This window comes from Lepisosteus platostomus, chromosome 3 (assembly GCF_059453375.1).
Source record: "Lepisosteus platostomus isolate fLepPlt1 chromosome 3, fLepPlt1.hap1, whole genome shotgun sequence".
NCBI lineage: Eukaryota > Metazoa > Chordata > Actinopteri > Semionotiformes > Lepisosteidae > Lepisosteus > Lepisosteus platostomus.
In genome coordinates this window covers 63,854,374-63,876,312 of record NC_142613.1, presented here as the reverse complement: position 1 = coordinate 63,876,312, position 21,939 = coordinate 63,854,374, and the positions used below count along the sequence as shown (strand labels likewise).

The 21,939-nt window shown below is 36.9% G+C and overlaps 1 long non-coding RNA gene across 1 annotated transcript; it reads left to right on the top strand.

The window, feature by feature from the left end:
- Window positions 1-16,607: 16,607 nt before the first annotated feature.
- LOC148675266 (uncharacterized) lies at window positions 16,608-21,840 on the top strand. Its single transcript, XR_015935483.1, has 3 exons — window positions 16,608-16,796; window positions 17,998-18,144; window positions 20,851-21,840. It is a non-coding gene; the product is annotated as an uncharacterized LOC148675266 (long non-coding RNA).
- Window positions 21,841-21,939: the final 99 nt, after the last annotated feature.

Here is a 21,939-nt window from a genome sequence, read left to right as displayed (position 1 = left end):
GTCTTAATATTGAAAAGACACAAAGCGACTGGGAAACTGAGTTGAGTTGCCTACTCTTATAAATTATAAATTAAATCTAGGAGGTAAAAATGTGTAGATCTGAAAAACACTTCTCAAATCATTCAATATTTAAATACCACTTGGTTGTTTTGAATATTTTTTGTCATTTTAGTAAAGGTCTTGAAGTTGCAGATCTCCGAGTGACATCACTGTAGACCATTTAAATGCCAGTACAAACTCTTTTGTTTTGTTTTACACCAAGAATGGAAAACTCCACTTCTAATTGTACTGAGGGACCTTTGCTTCCACTCCACCTCTGATTTTGCTCATTACACAAATAATCTCAGTTAAAAGTCAAAACCATTATGAAGCAATGATTATTCTTCTATACTTTAGAAGTAAAGTAACTATTCAAAGCAAAATAATTCTGAGTAAAATACACTTTAGGTGGCACAGTGGTTTAGTATTGTTACTGTACCTTTGCTCTGCTAAGAGTTCTGTGGTACTATCTGTGTGGAGCTTGTATGTTCCTCCTGTGTTTGTGTGGGTTTCCTCTGGGTGCTCCAGTTTCCTCCTGCTGTCCAAAGACAAACTGTTAGGTTAGCTTTTTCAAAACTAGCCTAGGTGTGAGTGTACAGTATGTGTATATGTATCTGTGTTTGCCCTTCACAGACTGGTGTCTTTGTCAGGTTGTATCATGCCTTGTGCCTGTTGCTTGCTGACAAACTGTATCAGCTCTCCTGTGACCCTGTATTGGATGAAGTGGTTAGAAAATGAATGGATATTATTTCTGCATAAATTCCACTTGAAATTTGGCACCACTTGTCTGAAGTCTTTTACATTTTAATGCAAAATGCAATAAAGAAAGTTGTTCTAAACAGGGTAATTACAAGGTTGTCTGTCATTAATTAATCATTTTACATATTCAAATGAAAGTGAGAACTAAATTTTATTTTGTAAGGACCTTATGGGCATCTTATAAATCAATACAAACATTCCACTCCTTATTCTGAAGTGAAGGCTACAGTAGATCTGCATTAATGAGGATTATATGGGCAAATTACAGCATATGTCATCAGTAGAAGTTTGTGCAGCTTGTATTCCAGTCAATGGTAGTGATTTATATACACAGTAGCTCAGAAAGCATCTTTACGTATTTATTGCTGAATGTTTATCACACTTCTTCTGTTAGGAGTGTGCTAACTGAGTGTGCTAAACACAACCCAAACCCTTACCTCAAAGATAAAAATGTTGCATGAGGGAGATTTTATGACACTGTGAAGGAAGAATGTGTGTTCTCTGAAAAAAAAAACAGTTTTTAACATGCTTTTATTTTATTTTCAATGCATAAGAATTTTGCCAGCATGCTATAACCACACATGCATTTCTGAACTGTCATGATGTCTTAACGCACAAATAAAAAAAACCCTTCATCTCATAGCAGTGGTTGGAGCAGGTTCATGAACAAGCTAAAACTACAACTTCATTGAACAATGACCTTTTGTTATTTTAATACTATTTGGCAAGGATGTCATATAAAGAAATGACTCTTGGGGTGAGGAATACAAATAATGTACATAATAGGCAGGGTTTTCTGTGAGGGCAGTGTGGCCAAATGCTAAACCCCGCTGAGGATGCTGTAAATGGATATGGGCCAGGCCTGCTCTTGAGAGGAGGACAGGGCAGCTTTAATCACAAATATCTGCGGGTGATGAGCAGAGAGCTAAGCAGCTGGGAGCACATCTCTGTGCTGACTGACAAGCCTGGCTGCTGATTTAGCATTTTGCTAACTGCACACTAGCTAGGAAGCTGGACTGAGTGGCTCATGGTTATTGACAAGACAAAGATTTTTTTTTTAAAGTTCACATATTGATAATTTTTAGTAGCTTTTAAGGCATCACTGATTCTTTGATAAAGAAAACAGGTTAGTCAGCACATTTCATGTAATAAGTGTCCAGACAAGAATACTATAATACGATGATGTTATTTTACTGGCTCTAGTGTGTTCCCATTTTCAACAGACAAAAAAGAAAGCAAGGCTAAAATTAAGCTCTTGGTCAACATATTGGTGTTTTTGGTACTTTGACAACAAAGCTTGAACATCTTTCTTCCTCTCTGAGTTAGTCGTATCATGCCTCTGTCAGTGAAAATGTCTCTGGATTCCTAAAGGTTTAATGGCGAAGTGTTTTACTGTGCTGCTTCCCTAGACTACTGTGTAACTGAAACAAAGGATTTTGGTACTGAATGAAATGTAGTGTTAATTGTATTTATTCCTATCATAAAATCTGAAGACATAAATATGTACCCACAGACTCAAGAGTGGAAAATTCTTTGTATCTTATGTTGTATTTTTTAATATTTTAATTAAATTGAACATTAAAAGTTGATTACTCTTACTTTTATTGTCTTTTGCTGTGTTTCTAAGTTTCTATGGTTTGGTAGGTGGGAATCTAGGATCTTTAATTTAGGGAATTTATAATTTGGAAACTTTATTCTGGTGTTTATCTTGATGTGCTATTCCCCTTGCAAAAAAAAAAACTAAAATGCGCTAAGTAATGTCCATTATCTTCTTATTGTGAGCACCAATTTAAACACAGTCGTTGGTTATAATGGACTGTGTTGATTATTGACTGACATGGAATTATTGTGTCTATGTTTTTAGAAGAATCACAACGTTTTCATTTGGAAACTAGTAATATTGAGGCAAATGAGTTTAAATGAGTTAAATGTTAATGCTAATTAATTAATATTAGCATTTTTAATTTACAGTGTGAAAACATTGCTTTAATTGAATCCCATTTTGACTGGGATTAATAACATTACTGAGCCACCAGGATCATCATGTGGCTTAAATACACACTTATTAGCTGGTGTTTGAGGTGCATTGTGGAAGGGCAAATCTGAGAGAGACAGAGAGAGACTCATGTCCGTCCTTGCCTTCCAGGAGAAAGACATTTCCATGGAAAGAGGTGACACAGCAGAATGAAACTTGAGAGAAACAGTGTCTGTCCCACCTGCCATTTGCACACATGTACAGTATGTGAACCAGGGGACGGCACAGCTGCCAAATCTACTGGGGTGGCTATTGGAATGCTCAAAGTAGGTGGAGAAGGGAAATTATGGCAAATAAAACCACACACACTTTTTTTTGCATGTTAATTTCTTTCTGCGTTCTCCTCAAGGGATTGAAAATTTGTGTTGGGTGCTTCATTAAGTGATATTATAAAGCTCAGTACTAACAATTGTTAGAAGGGTTATATATGTTGTAATACAGACAATACAGTATATTCAGCTAAGTTTCACACGTGGCTTCACACTTTACTACTCTCCTGTCTTTTTACTCTGCTGTCACACCAGCAGTTGTTGGATCTTTCAGTGGGAGTCAACAGGTGCTATTTTAGGTTGGAGAATGAGGATTTATAGACTTTGAATCAAGACCTTGATCAAACTAAGACTGAGATGGAGCTAACCTGAGATGCAAGAATACGATAGTATTCTAGTATTGACTCTTCAATAGCTACAGACTTGTCCTTTCAATAGGTATTGAACAGCATTATAAAGAATAAAACTGGTAGACTGCAAAAAGGGTAGAGAAGAAGATTTGTATTCTACTTTTGATAATCAGTACTTAAACATTTCTGGCACCACACATAGGCCTAATCATAGGCCTAACAGGGATGTGGGTCCCTATTGTTTTTAAGTTGTTCTGATTATTTTCAGACTTTAATTTAGGTCCACAGTTTGGGGGGCACAAATACATTGTTTCTGTCTTTATAGAAATATTGTTTGAAATTAAATTTTTTTGTGGTTGTTGTTCTTCATATGAACATTGTTTTAAATTAGATTTTCTTTTTACAAACACTCTCTAACCAGCCTTCATCAAAAATCAAATCACCTTTCAATTAAGCTCAAATTGCAATATAGAATACTTTCTGCATGGCAGTGCCATTGGTAGTGACTCTTGCAGCAGCCAACAAAGACACAGTCATACTGTATTAGAACCCTTTGAATTGTTCCTGACCTGTGTAAACACAGATGGTGTTTGGGAGATGCAGGATTTCCTTGTAGATTACATCATGAATACTAACAGCAAGTAAATATTTCCAATATCCACCTGAGCATATTTTGACGCAGTTATACTATTTAGGTACAGCTGACCTCAAAGCTTTTCAGAGGATCCTTTCAGCTTTCAGTTGAGTTTGTATCTTATCTGTAGGTCACCTGTCACTTGGGAGTCCCTGACCAAACCAACTGGATTTTCACACCACCTAAACCTTAACCAATACACATCCCTTTGTGTCACCATCTGCCTTTCATGTTTGGCTTGTCAAGGGAGTAATTGGTCCCATCTTTGTGGTTTTCTTCCTGTGAAACCAACACATGGTCCTCAGTAATATAAAAGCATAGAATGAAAAGGATATACTAAATATTTCTTCTCTAACTTTTAACCAGCAGAGGATAACCACTGCTTTATCAAGCTGTTGATAAAGGATAGCATTATTTTTTAAATCTTTTTTCATAGTCTGGCATGGTGAGTATTCTGAGTATTCCTCAGACAGCTGTAGGTCCCAGAATCTGAACTATCATACCAAGGTATTCTAGTGCACAGATGTTTGATATGCAACAACTGAGCAATATACTAATGCTCTATCAATGATTCCTTTATAGATGGGTAGGTACAGAGCAATATAGAGTATTTGTGCTTATATAATTGGACAGTATCACTGCTTTATTGGCTTTCTCTCATGTTACTGTTAGAGTTTGAAAGAGCATGGGTAGCATGCTGAGCAAAACGTGTCACTGGTCAATATTAATTTCGTGTTCTGTTATACCAGCATACCAATAGTAAGTCTCAGAGTCTTTTACACTTCCTTTTCACTAGTGCATTTGATGCTTGCCTGTGCTTTTTATGTGAGGCATAAACATTTTAATAAGCATTTTAATACTAGGTCAAATGTCTAAATGTTCCATAAGGCCATTAGAGAAAAACTGCTTAGGATTTTGTTATGTGGTGGTCTGAACAAGTGCAGAGCACCACTGCAGTTTTTAATCCATGTAGTTTCTCACCCTGGCCCTTTCCATTCCCGCTCAGCTTTTAATCAGCAGTATTTATTGATCAGTTCAATTGCTTAGATTCCAAAATGTCCTCATTTAAATGTATTTTCTCCTATAACGCCAACATTCAGACTGTTATGAAGTCTTTCCTCTACACTCCCATGATGAGCAGTGTTTTCCTTCTGCCAAGTTTTGGTGACCTAGCAACCAAATGAACTAGACAGTCTGAAAGGCCTCCTCTCCTTCGTAACCATTCCTATATTTCTATAATCTTTCTAAACTTTTTCAAAAATATTTGTTATAAAACAAATTCTTATAGTTATAAAACCTATTTCTGACAGAAATAGGACCAATAAAGCACAGGGTATTCTCATAGGATACTATTTTAGATTTTTGTTACTTTCATTCATTATGGCTCTGCGGCAAAAAATTCTCCATGCTTTCCTTCGTCAAGGTCCTCACCTGTCATCCTCTCTAACTACCCTTTGTCACCTTTGACCTTTCTGTTCCAATCCCCCACAATTGCAGGCCTTTCAAGCTCCCAGTCCCCGAGCTCCTGACAACAGCTGTATCAACCTCAAGGGGACCAACTGGCACATGCAGAAAAGGACACACTGTTTAATGTCACAGCAATTAATGAATCAACCAGGCACGAGAGTAAATACTGCCTTACAGAGACCGCATTGTAATATATTTCATAAAGAAATGTATTTCATTTTTTTACCTTTACCTTATCAACTACCGATGTACATTTGAATCATAAATATAATACATGAACGTTTCTGTTTCTTTTATTGATCGTTATTTGTATAAAAACTCCCTTTGAAATATACCTGCTTGGAATGTAATTAATATTAATGTATTGATATAATATTTAATATATTTGTGTTTGGGTCTGAAAGAAGCTTTTGTTCTGCTTCTATGTTGTAGTTATGATAATAAACTTCAGTTCTTCATAATGGACGTCTCTGTTGTATACAGTGTTCAATTTTACTTTTAATTTCTTTTAGTTAATAATACTGTAATAAAACTGTAAACTCAAACTGTATCACTCAAATTAAATTAATTCAGTGCTCTAAATTGTCATATGTCATTCAGTTTTCAGTATATTCATACATTCACTGAAGTAGCCGCTTTATGACAAAAATAAAAATCAACAATTTCTCACTATATGAGTAATGTAAGGTTAAGAATTGAGATACATTAACATTTTATACACATTTATTCCTGGAGAACTTCATCATAATGTTTTCAAAAGATGATAAAACTTGGAAATAGCAAGTATTGCAGAAATTAAATGAAAAATTAAAACAAAATAAGTTACCAGGTCCAGAATATACACTAATGTTGTTAAAGAGATAGATGATTCATAAACCAATTGTTTTTGGTCTGTAAAAACTGGAAAAAACTTAGTTTGAATGGAAGATTGGAAATGTGAAAACTATATGAAAATTGGGAAAGTACAGGTTATTATAGACTGGTTAGCTTTACCTGCGGATTTAGTAACTTTGGAGTCTTTCATTAAGGACAAATCTGAATAATATTTTATCATCGTAAATGAGACATTAAAAAGGGTCCCATAGAGGGAGAAACAACATAAAAAGGTTACAAGAAAGAAGAAACTATTCAGCCTGTTTCTATGTATGCCCTTCACATGGATTAGTGCCGTGTCTGGTGTCCATACTGCCTTTAACTGAAGAGTTATTGAAAATGAATGGATGGCAGTAACATATCCCTTGCATAATTCATCACAATTTCTATTCCCCCAAGACTTTACAGTTTGATGATTTAATGCTTGCTTATAATATCTGGTGGATTGAGGTTCTCCCCAGGCAAGCTACAAAAAGGAACCAATACTTATTATGCTCCTAAGATTGCATATGTAGTTTATTTAAAAAGCCTTTGACAAGCTTCCCAAAGACTGGCTCACTCTGACACTGTGGGAGTTAATGTGGTACCATGCAGATGAATTCAAAACTCACCCAGTGTAGTGACACTTTGACAGGGACACAGAGTTTAACAGAAAGTGGGGAAACGTGTGCTGGGCAATTTAAGATGTGGAGTCTTGCATTCTAGGGCTCAGTGCTGGGACCACTACTGCTCATACATATAGAAGATATTGACTGAGGTATCAGCAACAAGTCAAATTACTGATACAAAGCTTTTGGGGAATGGTCAACAGTCAGGATACAGATAGGGCTATATGATAACTTTTAGATAGATTGAGTTACATGGCAAAGTCATTGAGAATAAGAAGTTTTTTTTTCTTGTGTGTACAGTAAGTAAAGGTATGACATATAGTACTTAAACCAATGGAAGTACACAACTGAAAAGACATGTTGGGAAAAGTGGAAAAGGACCCTAGGGATCATGGTACAATCATTACTCTCGGCATCTGCCAAAGCAGTAAATAAAAGCCATACAAAAGGTTTGAGTTGTGTGGTGGGATTGGATTTTATCTTTTGTATAACATGCTCATGATCTGAACCCTGCTACCTGGCCTAACATCTGTGTAATCTAACAGCTTAGTTTAACAATCTAACTAGGAGCATCATCATTATTGCTATTAAATGTTGCTTATGCTGATCATTTTTTGTGTTATTGTTAAAAATATGTCTTTGTAATTATGCTAAAAATATTAGTAGACTGCTGACATTACAAATTTTGAGTGTGTAACGGAGGGAGAAAGGGGGGCGGAAGGCACTCCAACTGTCTTTTCAATCGAAGGATAAAGGCATATATTGAGATGAGGAAGTAGCCATTGTGCCTGGTTATTGCTAGACTTGTTTGTACCTGGCTACAAGGGGAATCTAAAACTTTGAAAACTTTAATATTTTTTCTCTCTGTATCGTGTCTGAATGAAGATCGCTTCACCTCTGTAGCCCAGTTCCCAGTTCTTCTCAATGGCTTCCTTACAAGGGTTAACCTCACCCATCCACCTTCAACATGACACCTAAAACACTTCATGCTGAAACTTCACAGTGTTTTAGTCAGAACACAATTGGAGTACTATGTGCTGTACAATGCTGCACACTCCTTTTCAACAGGGATCAAAACCCACTGTCCAGAGAAGACCAACAAGACTCATTAATGGGCTTGAGGAACTGATTTATGAGGACAACTTGATGGAACTTAATCATGCTACTTTTTCAGATTTTAAAGAAAGGTAATAAAGTAGATCCCAGTATTTATTTCAAGTTCATTGAGCAGAACATGGGGAAAAAAAGATACTAACACAGTAATATCCGTAGGTTTTACAAATTCGGGATTGCAGGGATTTCATTACCAGGGCACAGTTTGCAGGAAACAGCTGAGGACTGGTAGGAAGAATGGCTTATTCTCATCACTAGCTTTCACTTCACTTCTATTCTAAAATAGCACTGAAGCGATAACAACATAGGGAGGGTGTATCCACTATGTGTGTGTGCACTTTGAATGGATCGCTGCATCCAGAAAAGAACAGAAAGATCTATTGAATGAATCCGTATGGAACATGTCATAAGGCTCCAAACACAGAATGAACTTGAAAGATTAACCTTTAAAAAAACACTTTCCACTCAATTTACTGTAGAGAAATTATAGAACAATATAGGGCAGGTTAATCTGTTTTACTTATGAAGACACCAGGGCAAGCCACTCTGTTGCAAAAAATGTCAGATTGTGATCAATACCTAAAGAGAACTTTATAGAGACACCTTGTGCCTCTTAATTGATCGCTTAGCTTCTAAGATTGAACAGATCAAGCTTGACTTTTGAGTACAATAGACAAAGAGCTGTGGGTATAAATGGCAAAGCTTAAAATACAAATATTCTCAATTGAAAATATTCTCTCAATAGAATGTTTTCAAGGAGAACTGTAGATGTAATTATTGAGCATTGATTTTGACTACAAATTTTCATTTTTAACTTCATATATACACAATTCAGTTTAATTAACATTGCCTTTTTGTAGTAGGTGGGTTTTTTTGCACTCTGAAAATTTGCCATCCAACAGGCTTCGGAAACAGCTGTTCATTTAGCGTACAGGCTAGGCTGTATTTTAAAAAGCTGGTCAGAGACATTAGGACACTCGTTGCTGATGTTTTAAAAAGACAAAGTATCAAATGAAACATTGTATGTTCATTTTAAAAAAAAACGTTAAAGATGGTAGTCAGCTCCACAGAGGTAAAAAAAATGTATAGACTGAAAAGTTAAGAACATGCTGTATGCAGTAAGCTGCATGGAAGATCTATTTACTTTAAGAGACATAAAGGCTTTTCACATGGTGTGCTCTGCAATCCGGGGCTGGAGTCTCAGAGAGGCTGGATGGGGCCAGGTGTCGGTGCCAACCCAGTCCTGTGGTGTATAGTTACGGGGGAGGGCAGCAGCTGCCACTCTTGAGGGAGCCCCACATTGGTGCTCTGAGTGTGGCCTTGTGGGAATGACCCTGCCTACACGCTGCTTGGGAGAACAGTGGACTCAAGAACAAATTAGCGTGACAGGAGAGGACAAAGCCATTAGCTGAGATAACTCTCTTCGGAAGCCTGTGCTCATTGTGGAGTTAAAAATAACTCATTTCAACCTGCTAGTTGAAGCCTTCCTTGACTATTGCACCCATCAGGGGTCGGACATTGCCCCTCCAAAAATACAGCACCAAGATTAGAGTTTGGCTGCAGTTCTGCTGTGATGTGACCTTGTTGCATTGTAAGAATAATATCTGCTGCAGAAGCATTGCACTTTAATTAAGGGCAACAAAATAGTGAAAGTCGTCTGTAGGTTAAAACACTGCATTACCGTCTCACTATTTGAAATTATCGAGCAGTAACTGTCATAAGAAGGGAAAAAGCTCTTGTGCTTAATTAAGAAATGAATGTTGTGTATGTGTAAGGTGCAGGCTAACAAAACCAAGTTCTAAATCTTGATACATCTTTTATCTTCACAACAAACTGAACTCAATTAACCTGTACCTGCATTACAGCTAGGAGTTAAAAGACCTTATTTCACTGACAGAGCAACACATTTATGCTGTATATACTGGTGTTCAGGGAGTAGGTAGGTCAGACATTGGTAAAAATACAGTCATCAGGTTCCAATGCATCTCTTAACCAAAAGGTTCAGAAGGCACCTTCACTTTCTGAGCCCTGGATACTCTTATGGGTGTATCTGTTACACATGAGCATTTGATAAAATTGTCATGTCAGGCACTGACACATCAAGAGCTCAAAAATGAAACAGACCCTATGAAACATTACCCACTGATAAGCCTATGCTATTACCTCATCAGTTTACTATGAAGTATTTTCCATGCTGTCCATGCTAAAAACAATTTGCTGTCAACAACGTTTTCTTATGGAGCACTTTAATTTCATCTTTAATTAATCTTTAATCAGTGAGCCAGTAAACAATTAATGTAAAATAATTATTGGTAAATTGCATTCATTTGACCATCTTTTTTGTCAAAGAGACAATACAAACTACATAATGCTGCAAAACAAGAGTAGAACTTTCAGTTTTTTTCAGCAACTTTTAAAATATATTTTTTGACAGATTGGTACCACATCCAAACTTTTGATGTTTCCTCATGTTTTGCAATACTGCAAAATATTTATTAATATTGACCAGCAAAGATCACATTTGACCAAAAGTACAACAATACTGTAGCAACATCATTGCCATGGTAAAACAATAGTTTTTATAAATAACCTCCGTCTTTTTTTAGACAGCTTTATGATGCAGCTTCTAGCATTTGAAGCTTTTAGCATCATCATAAGGAAGTTGGGCTAATTTAAGCACAATGGAATATTAACTTAAGTTAAAGAGGTATTGGATCTGTGAAAGGAGGAGCTAGTATCCTGTGCAATGACATTAAGCGTAGTATTCCCTTCTGAAACAATTTAGATCACAGGCCAAACACATGGCAGCTGTTGCAGGACTGCTGCCAGTTGTTATCATATTATCCTCTATGTAGAGGGCAATGTCAAAACAATGTAGTGATCGGAACTCTTAAGAAAGGTCAGATGTTACTGAGGAAAGAGACCGATGGGAAGATTGGGCCTTCGTTAGTACAAAACCTGTGCAGAAGTGTTTTAATTTAGTTCAGAGCTGAGGTGTAATGAAGATCAACAGACACTAGGGGCCTGTAGGACAGGAGCTCTGCACATCCATCCCTGTTGTAAAGGGATTTAAACTGTAATATAATCTAGAACACAAAGGAGAGCATACCAAGATTCATTTGTAATACAAATACTATATATAGGATCCTGATTATTACTATATACGTTTATTTCAATTGCTTTCCACATATAGCTAGTGTGGCCTCATAATTAATAAAATAATTCAATTTAGTATGTTTCCCACAAAAAGCCAGATTAAATTATATTTGACCAGTAAGCCACTGATTTAAAAGTACATTTAGCCCTGCAATGGACTGGCATCCCATTCAGGGTGTACCCTGTCTTGAGCCCATGCTTGCTGGAATAGACACAACCCTGTACTGCATGAAGCAGTTAGAAAATGGATGGATTCAAACTACGTTTACTGGAAACTGATAATTCTTGATTACAAATAGACCCAAGTCCTGAATAAATTAACAGTGAGAACATAAAGGGAGTTTAACTCTTTTATCAAATAATGTTGTTTTCGTAGAAGATGGCAAAACTATAAAAAAATAGAACTACCGTTTATAATAATTGCAGTAGACTTTCTCTGCACATTTTCAGACATTTTACAAATTGCAAGACATAGACTTAGACTAGGATGGTAAGTCTTATATCTAGCCATGAGGATCTAGCGATGAGCCATGAGGATCTTGTGTTTATGAGGCAGCTTTGTAAAGTTACCTCCTGGCGGCTGGACACATGAGACAGGATAGGATTGTTGTCCTGAAACTGAACTAAATTAATGTATAAATGAAGGGCTGATCTTAAAAAAATGGATAATGCTGCTTAATTGTCATATTGGGCCTGACACATGTCTTCTACGAATGTGAGAGAACAAAAAGAATTAAGAAAAAGAAATGTCTATTCTTCTTCGTCATTTGACGTTATCCATTTTTAAGTGCCGCAGTTTGTCTCAATTAAAGTATGATCCTAATTTGCTTTGACTAATAATCTGATATATTTTACTGTAAAGTAATAATACTCAGCTGATGAGTTATATAATAAACAGGCTGTGTAAATTAGAACATGATGATAATATAAAAGGCTGGCATAGTGGAGCAGCAGGAAGCGTTGTTAGCCCTTGTAGCTCTGCGACCCTGGGTCCGTTACTTGTCAGGATAGGCCCTGGGTTCCCCGCAACCCTGAATTGGAAGAAGTGGTAAGAAAATGGATGGATGGAAGATAATGTAAAAGGCAGCTTTAAAATAAGGATGTCTTCAGATAAGGGATACATTCAAATAAAATTGAAAAAAAAAGTATTCAAGACTAATATATTACCAAGCATCACACAGTACTTAAGTTTGAAATTCATTTTATGAAGGATTAGTGTTTAAATATATTTTGGGGAAATCTTAAAATCCTCTTTTGTTTTAAAGTGTTACACTCCTGCACTAGAAACTTAAACTATATTTTTTTCTGTTTAAAAGATTTTAACAAATTTTAGGGGACTTGTGTCCTTTTCAATTGCAATTGATCAAAACCTGCAAGTCTTACATTACAGAACTAATAGTTGTTCACATCTTGGGCTTTCCTTAAATCCCATGCAAGAGGCATGTTTAAGGTAAAGTGAAAGATGAAGTTAAGAACTAGAATGAGAATACATGACTTATAGGTAGTTACTGATTTAACCAGTGCTTAGCTACTCACTGTATACCTCCCACAGGGAGCATTTTGTGCACTGCACATACACATACTGTTGACTTAATTTAGCAGCACCAAAACTTTAATACTGTATGTGTCTTGAAAGTCCACTTTACAGAATAGACTATATAAAAGAGATGTTATTTTTGTGTTCAGTAGTTCAGAGGTTTTACTGAAACATCCGAAATAGCTGCAGCATCAGATTTCAATATAAGCCAGCCTTAGTATCAAGCTTTCTGTGAATGAGGCTCTCATTCCTGTTGCAGGCTGATTATAGAGCACAGGTGCTGACCTTAGATGCTACTGAGATGCACACTTCTATGTTTACAGAGGAGAAAATTCTGTTGTGCTCTCCTGTTTCTCTCGAAGGGCAGCAGTGAGCTTCACAGTGAAAGCAGAGAGAAATGAAGTATGACTGAGCTGGAAAAATAGAGGGTAACAAATCTATCATAAGCATAATCCTTGATGGGATAAGTAAGCAATGACAAAAATGGCCTGAGAGACATAACTCAACACTTAACTGATATCCTACTGTAGGTTATCATTCTCAAAGCAAGCTAAGTATAGTAGAGTTAAATGCGAAACATTGCATTTTCATTATTCAGGATTTTAATTTTTTTTTTCCGCTGAAATTATAGATGTAATGTTTTTAAAGTTCAAATCACCCATAAGATTTTTTCTATCTTTAAGCATGAGTACCTTATAAATAGAATATTGCACAAAATGCACATGACCATTCCATTCTTCATGCATAATGTTGCATGAGGGGAAATAAATCATCATTTCAGGTGCCTGAAATATACAGTTGCTGGTTCGAGCTCCAGCCAAAATCTTCAGCCTGAAAAATTCCACATTATGTCAGCAGTTTGTTTTATTTGTACATTTTGTTTAGGAAATTATCAGCCTCATCTAATTTGGTTTCCTACGGTATTTCCTATTTTCTGATTGTGCACCTACCATTCTTTCTGTATCTACTGATCGTGGCCTTCAGCTCTAATGAAAAAAGGTGTTAAAGTTGCATAATAACAATGCACTTGTGATGGCACATCTGGATTTCATCGACACTTTTACAAGAGTCCAAACACTGCTTACAAGAAAAAAAGGGATTTTTGTAGTGTTCTTCCATACAATACTTTCAGGGAGGCAAAAAGCTTATTGAAGATCTGTTTTTAAATGCTATTAATGCTTTTAAACTCATGTCTAAAGTAAATCTTAATTGCTTGCACAGCAATGTCAAAACAACAGCTCTGCAAACTGGCATGCTGGTTACAGCAGTTCCCTAACCTGAGCTCATTAGAATGCAGTGACAGAAGCGTAGGAAAGAAGAGTGCAAACAGCATCTGGGAGATGACAAGGAATGTGTCGACAGCAATAGGCTGCAATTCATAACAAAGGTGAGAAAATCCTCAGGGCATTTTATAGGGAGTGTTTGGAGAAAAGACATTAGCAGCATACTGACAGCAAATAAAGTGTTCTACAACATGTTCTTTTACGACAATTAACAGATGATTCAATAGTTTATGGTGATATATGGTGTTTAGTTCTCTTGCTTTTCTCATTACATCAGAAATGACTCAAATGCTTTTGCAGTGGGACTCTTGGTCCCATTTCTATGTGCACATTACGTAGCAGTGAATCATAATATCGAACATGTAATATGTAGCCTTACATAGAGTTTATATAAATAGATAAAATGCTAAATATAGCATAAATTATTTAAATCACAGTATTTTAATTTATGATTTGACGTTATTCCAGATGTGTGTTCACACAATAGTTCTTTCCATTTAAAAATTCATTCATGCAGTTAAGTTTGAAAGAGTTAAACACTCTCTTCATAGCTTCCAGTTATCTGATATGTTAAACAGCAACATTTCCAACCCATGAATGCTATGATGTCACATGCGTAAACTATTTTAAACCTGCTGGATCATCTACCCCTAAGTACTGTAAATATAGATCTGGGCACTTGAAGCCCAAGTGTGCACTTACTGCCCCATCATCTTTTTTATAAGGTTTGTGTCAATTCAGGGGTTGATCAGAGAAATGCATTAGCGTTGGGTTTAGTCTGCATCACAAAAACACTAGAGAATCAGTGGTTATTGTATCATTTTGATTACAAAATGATGTAAAAAAGAAACAATACTAAGTTCTACAATATTCTAAGAACAAATATATGAAACATGAACAAAATAACAGATCACGTAATTGTGGCAATGCTACAGCATGAAATATAACACATTGCCTTAGTTAAAACATTACAATGATAGTATTAATTGAGACACACAGCTCTGACAGCATTGACTCACAGACCTGATCAGCCTCTGGACAGATTGCTGTGACATGTTCTGTCCCTCATCCTCTCCATCTGTAGCCAGCTGGATGGGTTCGACCAGGACCCAGTGGCTTTAACAAAACATGACGTTTTTCATCGGGTCAGTCGAACAAGCATTCATTGGTGAATACAACATCTCTTCCTTCCACCACCTCAGATATTTTCTGGCCCACAGAATATTGTCTCTTATCTATCAATATTGCCCCTAGATGGCTTCTAAACATGTAGACAATTTTATGCAGACAGCATTATTGATTGATATAGGCCAATGGGAAATTTGGCCAGGAGGTCTCCCATCCAGGTATTGACCAGGCTTACACTTCTTAGCTTCAGGGGGTTGTTAGTTGTGGGTTGCAGAGTGATGCAGATGCAGATCATTTATATGCAGACAGCAAGTCACAGTCGTAGAGGTAAGAAGGGTGATTTCTTCTTAGAAATTCTCATGCTCTAGATACTAATATAATTATGTAGATTAATCAGATCTATGCGTCTTGGATCAATGAGGTTACCCTGTGCTTACCAGGATGTGGCCTGCCTCTAACAGCAGGTTTCCTGGTTTCTCTGGCCTAGTCTGATGATTATGGATGCAGAACATCTTATTCTCTGGACAATTTCTTTCATGGTCAGGCTGCTGTCAGTCATGCCCAGAGCAACCTGGTGGCCTTCTTTACTCAGGGAGAAATTGGATATATATTTTCTTGTTCTTGCATTAATAAAAATCAAATATTTTTCAAGAGCTACTTGAAAAAGCTGTTTCAAAGTCCGGCAGATAAATTAAATCTTACGACTTGAGGTCAGTATCTAGTTATCTTAAGTAACAAGACTGCAATCAATAAACCTTGTGAAAAGTTTAAATAACATAATTTGTCCAATGAGCTATTGATGTAAATTTGTTCATAAAGTTTTCAATTAATTTCAATTAATTATTTTCAATTAATTTTCATACTAATACAGCCAGATTCAATAAGATCACTTTCCTTGTGGTAAATCTCAACATTCTTTCTATCTTTTTAAAAAACCTCACCTAAAATGACTTCACATTTTTTACTGAAGACCAAAAGGAATAAAAACATGAAAAAGGAAAAATTGTAGGAAAAAAATAAATATATAAAACTGATGAACAGGCCAGAATCAGACCCCTGATGGACTGTTCAGCTGTGCTCACTAAACCATTTTCCAGTGCAGTGGCCTAATAAAAAAGGAGGCCAAGCCTTCCACAGTTGTTTCCATGAACCTTTTAAAAAAAGGAGCCATTGACATTCTATATAATATAGAGCAGTGGGTATAGGATGTCTCAAGTGGAGTGTGAACAGCTGAGAGGTGTGATTTCACAGGCCTGGGCTCCCTGTCACGACACTGATTGGGGTGGACAGGAGGTACAGGAGAGGCCCAGGCTTCTAAAGGACACTGACAGGTGGGAGGCCGCTTTGGAGGGGGTGAGGGGGGATTGAAAAGGCAGGCCAGCATGGCCTTCTCTGGACACAATCCAGGAGCTGGCCAGAGATGAGGATGGTACTGGGGAAGATAGCAGAAAATGACGGAGAGAGAGGTAGAGAATGTGACGGAACATGGACATTATGATTGAAGAACATTAAAACCAGAAAACATCCTAATCTTCTGAAGATAAGGTACCGCTTTCGAAGAGTGTTTTGCCCATCAATTCACGTCATGTTTGGCTGCTAAAGTGCTTTACCATTTAAGAGAGATATATACTTGATATACATCTCAAAATAATAATGCTTGAGGAATAACCTAAGGAAATGTTACCAAAGTCTGCTCAGTTTAATTATTTGACCAAATTTGTTCTTTCAATGTAAACATGAAACTTTAATACAAACATGCTTGAAATAGGTTTTCTAGTGTTAAAACATTTAATTACGGACTGTAAGCACAGGAAGAGATTTGCATTGAATCTAAGTTACAAAATTCTAAAACTGAATCTACCAGCCTAATTAGAAACATGGTATATATTTTTTAATTTAACCTAGATGATTTTTGTAATACTTTTAATGAAACATTAGTCTCTTTACTCTGTTATACCAGATTTATACTTAACGGGTCAATTTCCAAATTAAAAATATAGTTTACTTCACAAAGAGTAATAGTAATCAATGTCCCAAAGTTTGTGACATGTAATTTCTGACAAATTATTAGCAATCATTGAAAAAGAAAGTATTAAGAAACTAAATTCCGATTGTTCCAAATAATTATGAATATATATATACAGTAAATTAGCATGGCATTTGTTTAATTTATCAAACAGACATGGTAAAAATAAATATGTACTGTTCAATCGGAAATATTACTTTTATCTAAATGGAAATGTTTTGTGTTTTCTCTGGGAAGTTAAAATATAAACTGTGCCATCTGTCTTTGCCTCAATATTCACACTTTAAGAGTAATGCAGGATTTCACACCCATCCAGGAGGGTAAGGAGACAGTAAATCAAGGGACAAATGCACTGAGCTTCCCAGAGGAAGGAAACCAAAATCGAGTAGCAAACAAACACTAAGAAACAAAGCTGCCCGATCTGAGCTCACAGACCTAGATCTGAAGATTAAATTACATGTAATACTGTTCCTAAATAAATAGTCAAACTAGCGTGAAAGAATTGAGATGTGACTGTTGCTCAGAGACAGATTGATATTCTAAAGTTACATGTAAAGTATTATATTAACACAATATTTAAGATATCTCACCAAATTTGTAAATAATGTAGATATCATATACACTTTTATACAATTGTAGCTTATTGAAGCTAACTGCCAGGTAGCCATGTGATAGCCATGTGATAGAGCCGTTGATAGATTTCTTTTCTGTACACCTAAGCTACACAGAGTAAATCTGGTACTGCAAGCCTCCCTGGTCTAATTCTCCAGCCCAAAGAAGGTGACACTATGAAGACTTATGAAGACTGTGGATGGCAAATCTGATGCTTGGAGAAGAAAGGAAACCTGAACAGCATTTCATGTAAAGGTAATATTCAGCTGTCCAGCACCCTTCCTCAACATGCTCCTGGTCAAAACTTATTTCAGCATAAAGATGAACAGAAAAGAAGCATTTATTATATTGAATAACTAGAGAGATGTTCTGAAATAATTTTATTCACGTTTTGTACCCCAAATTACAGCTATGTATATGTGTCAAAGAACTACCACATACACATAACAAGGCAGTCAGATAATGCTAGCCATGCACTACAATCTGTGTATAGGTTAATATGAGGAGCACCAAATCACAGAAATCTTTCAAACATATTGTTTTAATTCTGGATGGGACTGTGGAAAGGTATATAGTGCTGCAGCCTCACAGCTCCTGGGGCACCATCTGTGTGAAGCATCTGTGCTCCAATCTCCTGCCACCTCTCAAAGGCTAGCTGGCTCAGTTATTAATGTCTCTAACTTCTCTCTGCTGTGCCAGGGACTGGCACATCTTCCCAGGAGTGCCCTGTGGTTCTAGGAAATATTTTTTGCCATGACCCTTAACAACAGCCTCCCAATAATGGGTGGATTTTTTGTTTACTCTGTCTTTCCTTAACACTTCATAAAAACAATTTGAAAATCCTCATGTTGCTTTTTCTGACACACCTCCAGAGCAGCTTTTGTTGCTGTTGTTGTTTTAGCTGTCTGGTTTAAAACACACATTAACAAGTATTTCAGCAGGTACAATACTCTCCTTTGCTTGGCCATAATTACACCATATGAGACAATATACCAGTGATGCCGTTCACCATTATTTTACTGAAAAGATAACTTCTAAAACTGATACAGGGACCGTACTGTAGGTTTCTCAGTCATGTTTCAGACTTCATGTTGTCCATCTTTTATCAATTCCAAAAACAATATTCTGTCATGCAATGAACCAATAGATACTACATTTTTTGTAATTAGAAGCTTCTTCCCTATGACTACAGTGTTGCGTGTTACCTTCACAGAATAGTACATTGGATACTATTAGTATAATTTAGAAGGGAAAAAAGATGTGGTGTTTACTTCATTGTAATTCACTCTAATATTTCAGATTTGTGGAGATTATTGACATTGTCTAAGAGAGAAATAATAGTATAAAAATGCTTGTGCTTGTCTTCTAAAGTAGATGGTAAATGTATCAGCTTAATTGTAGTTTGGGCTTCTCCAGAGCCCGAAGAGCTGCAAAAAAAGAGTGCATTGTAACCTGAAGCTACTGTTTATTTCCAGTTGTTCTCTCTGCAGTCTTAATATCTATGCTCCCAGAGACAACATGCTTCCTTATATCCCCATATGAGTAAGTCAGTTATGGAATGTAAGGAAGTGTGTGGTTTCAGGGTGATTGGTCTTCATTATGCAAAGTTATCGTCCATCATACTTGTATGTAAATCTTCCAGATACACACACATGTGAAACAGTACATTATATATCTTTTCTAAAGAAAACAAGTTTTGGGGGTTCGTGGTAGATTGTTTTATAAACATTAGCAAACTAAATCTGCAATCTTGCAATAAAACTACAGAACTAGAAGAGCAATCATCAGCATAAACGTAATACTGTTATACTTTTCTGTGAATCATATTTCTATAAATTTGCATGAATAAACTCAATATAGATAGAAACATTGCTGATTTTAAGTGAAACATGCACCTACTGTGATCTGCAAAGAGAGTGCTCATCACATCATCACATCAAGAGAGTGATAGTTCAAATAAAAGTTCACATAATAGTTCACATAAAATCATTGAGTGACATTTAATTATCTTAAATTATCTAACAAAATCCTGCAAAAACTGATACCAATGGTTTCCTTATATCAATGAATTAACTTCCTAGATTCTTAAATGAACAGCTTGTTAAATGATGCCTGCCTGAACCTCTATTGTTAAAAGAGATACAGTACACTCAGTGCTCTGTGTCCGTAGGTTAAAATGTGTGACATTGCCTGACTCTCATGAGATATAACATACAAGTTATCCCAGAGCCCTTGAAAATCATGAAAAAATGTGGATTTGTGTGGTTATTCACACTCCCGAGATGAATTGGTGGCATTTACACTGAAAGCATGGGGGATACTGGCTGCTCAGCAAGCTCACAGCTGGAGCCAAGCAGCTTTATCATGTGGTAGTCAAGGCCCAACTGACAGGACACAGGTGTTGCCCATTATAGCTCTGGGAAGGCTTAGCAAGAGAGATAGGAGGCAGGTGTGTGTAGAGCTGGCAGACCACCTCCCAAGGAAAGTAACTCCAGAGAAGCAGGAGTCTAATCTGCCACTGAAAATTAAACCCTGGTATACAGTTTCAGTCCTCAGTGTTTGACTTGTCACAAGTGTGTCGGTGTTAATGTCTGGGTATGAAGTGTCATCTATACTTGATGGTCCACATCCAAATGCACAACAACATACCACTCCCTGCCCAGGACTGAACAAATTAGCATGACGAGATTAGCACTTAGAGCATATTACCTCAGCCAAGGCCCCCATCCACCCAGAAAGAAACATCTCTTCTTCTACCTATCTTCTTTTTAGTTTGCTCCATCTTGAATCTCAAATGACTTATGTTTTTGCACTGAAAAGTTACCTACAGTAGGCATGCATTTTCTCTTCTACAGAATAATTGACACTATTGTAGATAAATTAGAAAAAAACTAAAAATGGCCTGAATATAAAATTCAGCATTCTATTTTTCTTAATTTCAATCTTAATCTTCTGTTACAGGTAAGAGCTGGTTTATTGTTTTATAACCAGAGAAAGAAGCCTCAACAGACCTCCCCCACCCCACTCTACCCCACCCCCTCAGGACTTTGAAGGAACACGTCTTGCTGTGGCTGGTCAAACGGAACCAAGTCAGGCGTTTCAGTGAGGTTTGGTCCCCTTCAACCAGCTACTGCACCGTGAACTGAGCCAGCAGGAGACTCTGGAGAACAACACAGAACTCTGAAATACAAGTGACAGCTGATGTACAAGTGTCCTTAAATAATGCAACAGTACATTTTTTCCCCCATACACGGTCTTAATGAGGCTCTAGAAAAGATTTTTGGCTCAGGGCTCCCTTTGCTATCTCAGTGGGATTTTTTTTCCCTGGCTACATAATTCTGGACAAGGGACCAAACCACCTAGGATATGGCCACTCATGAAAGCTCACTGGGTCATAAAACATCACTATGAAGGCGAGAATGACGAAGAGACAGGACAAGGAACCACTCTGGTAGGTTTTGTTTCTGAAATCATATCAAAGATCATCAGTGAGAATAGCCTTTACACCAGCTCTTCCAGAGAGACATGGAGTATTGTCCTGCTAGAACAGTTTCAGTTCAGCCTCACTCCCACTATTCTGTGGTGACATCTGGTCTTCAAGCTCCTGTCTGCACATGAGGGGAAGGGATGAACAGTCATACTCATCTAACCCCCCCCCCCCCCCCATCGGTCAGAGACTCCATGTTTAGACTCCAAACCCCACTGTGTTCAGGCCCCACCAGTCACATTACCCAAGCTTGAAGGCTTAAACATGCATCCAGGCCAGAACTAAGACTGCACCTGCAGTGAGATTGAGTCATGCCAGTCTAAAAGTCAAATTTTCTTCTAGGCCAGTGTAGTCTTACAACTGAAGATTTCTCTGGAGGCATTTTTACTTCTAGTTGGTCATGAATCCATAATCATTTGTCTTGCTGTACATTTTTAAAATAAAGATCAACTGTTTAACAGTCACTCAAATGTGAACCAAGTGCTTTTCTTTAGTCATTGCTCTCCAATTTCTAGGTTCCCACTTGTACATAAAATGTGAACAAAGCAGACACTTGCAGAGCT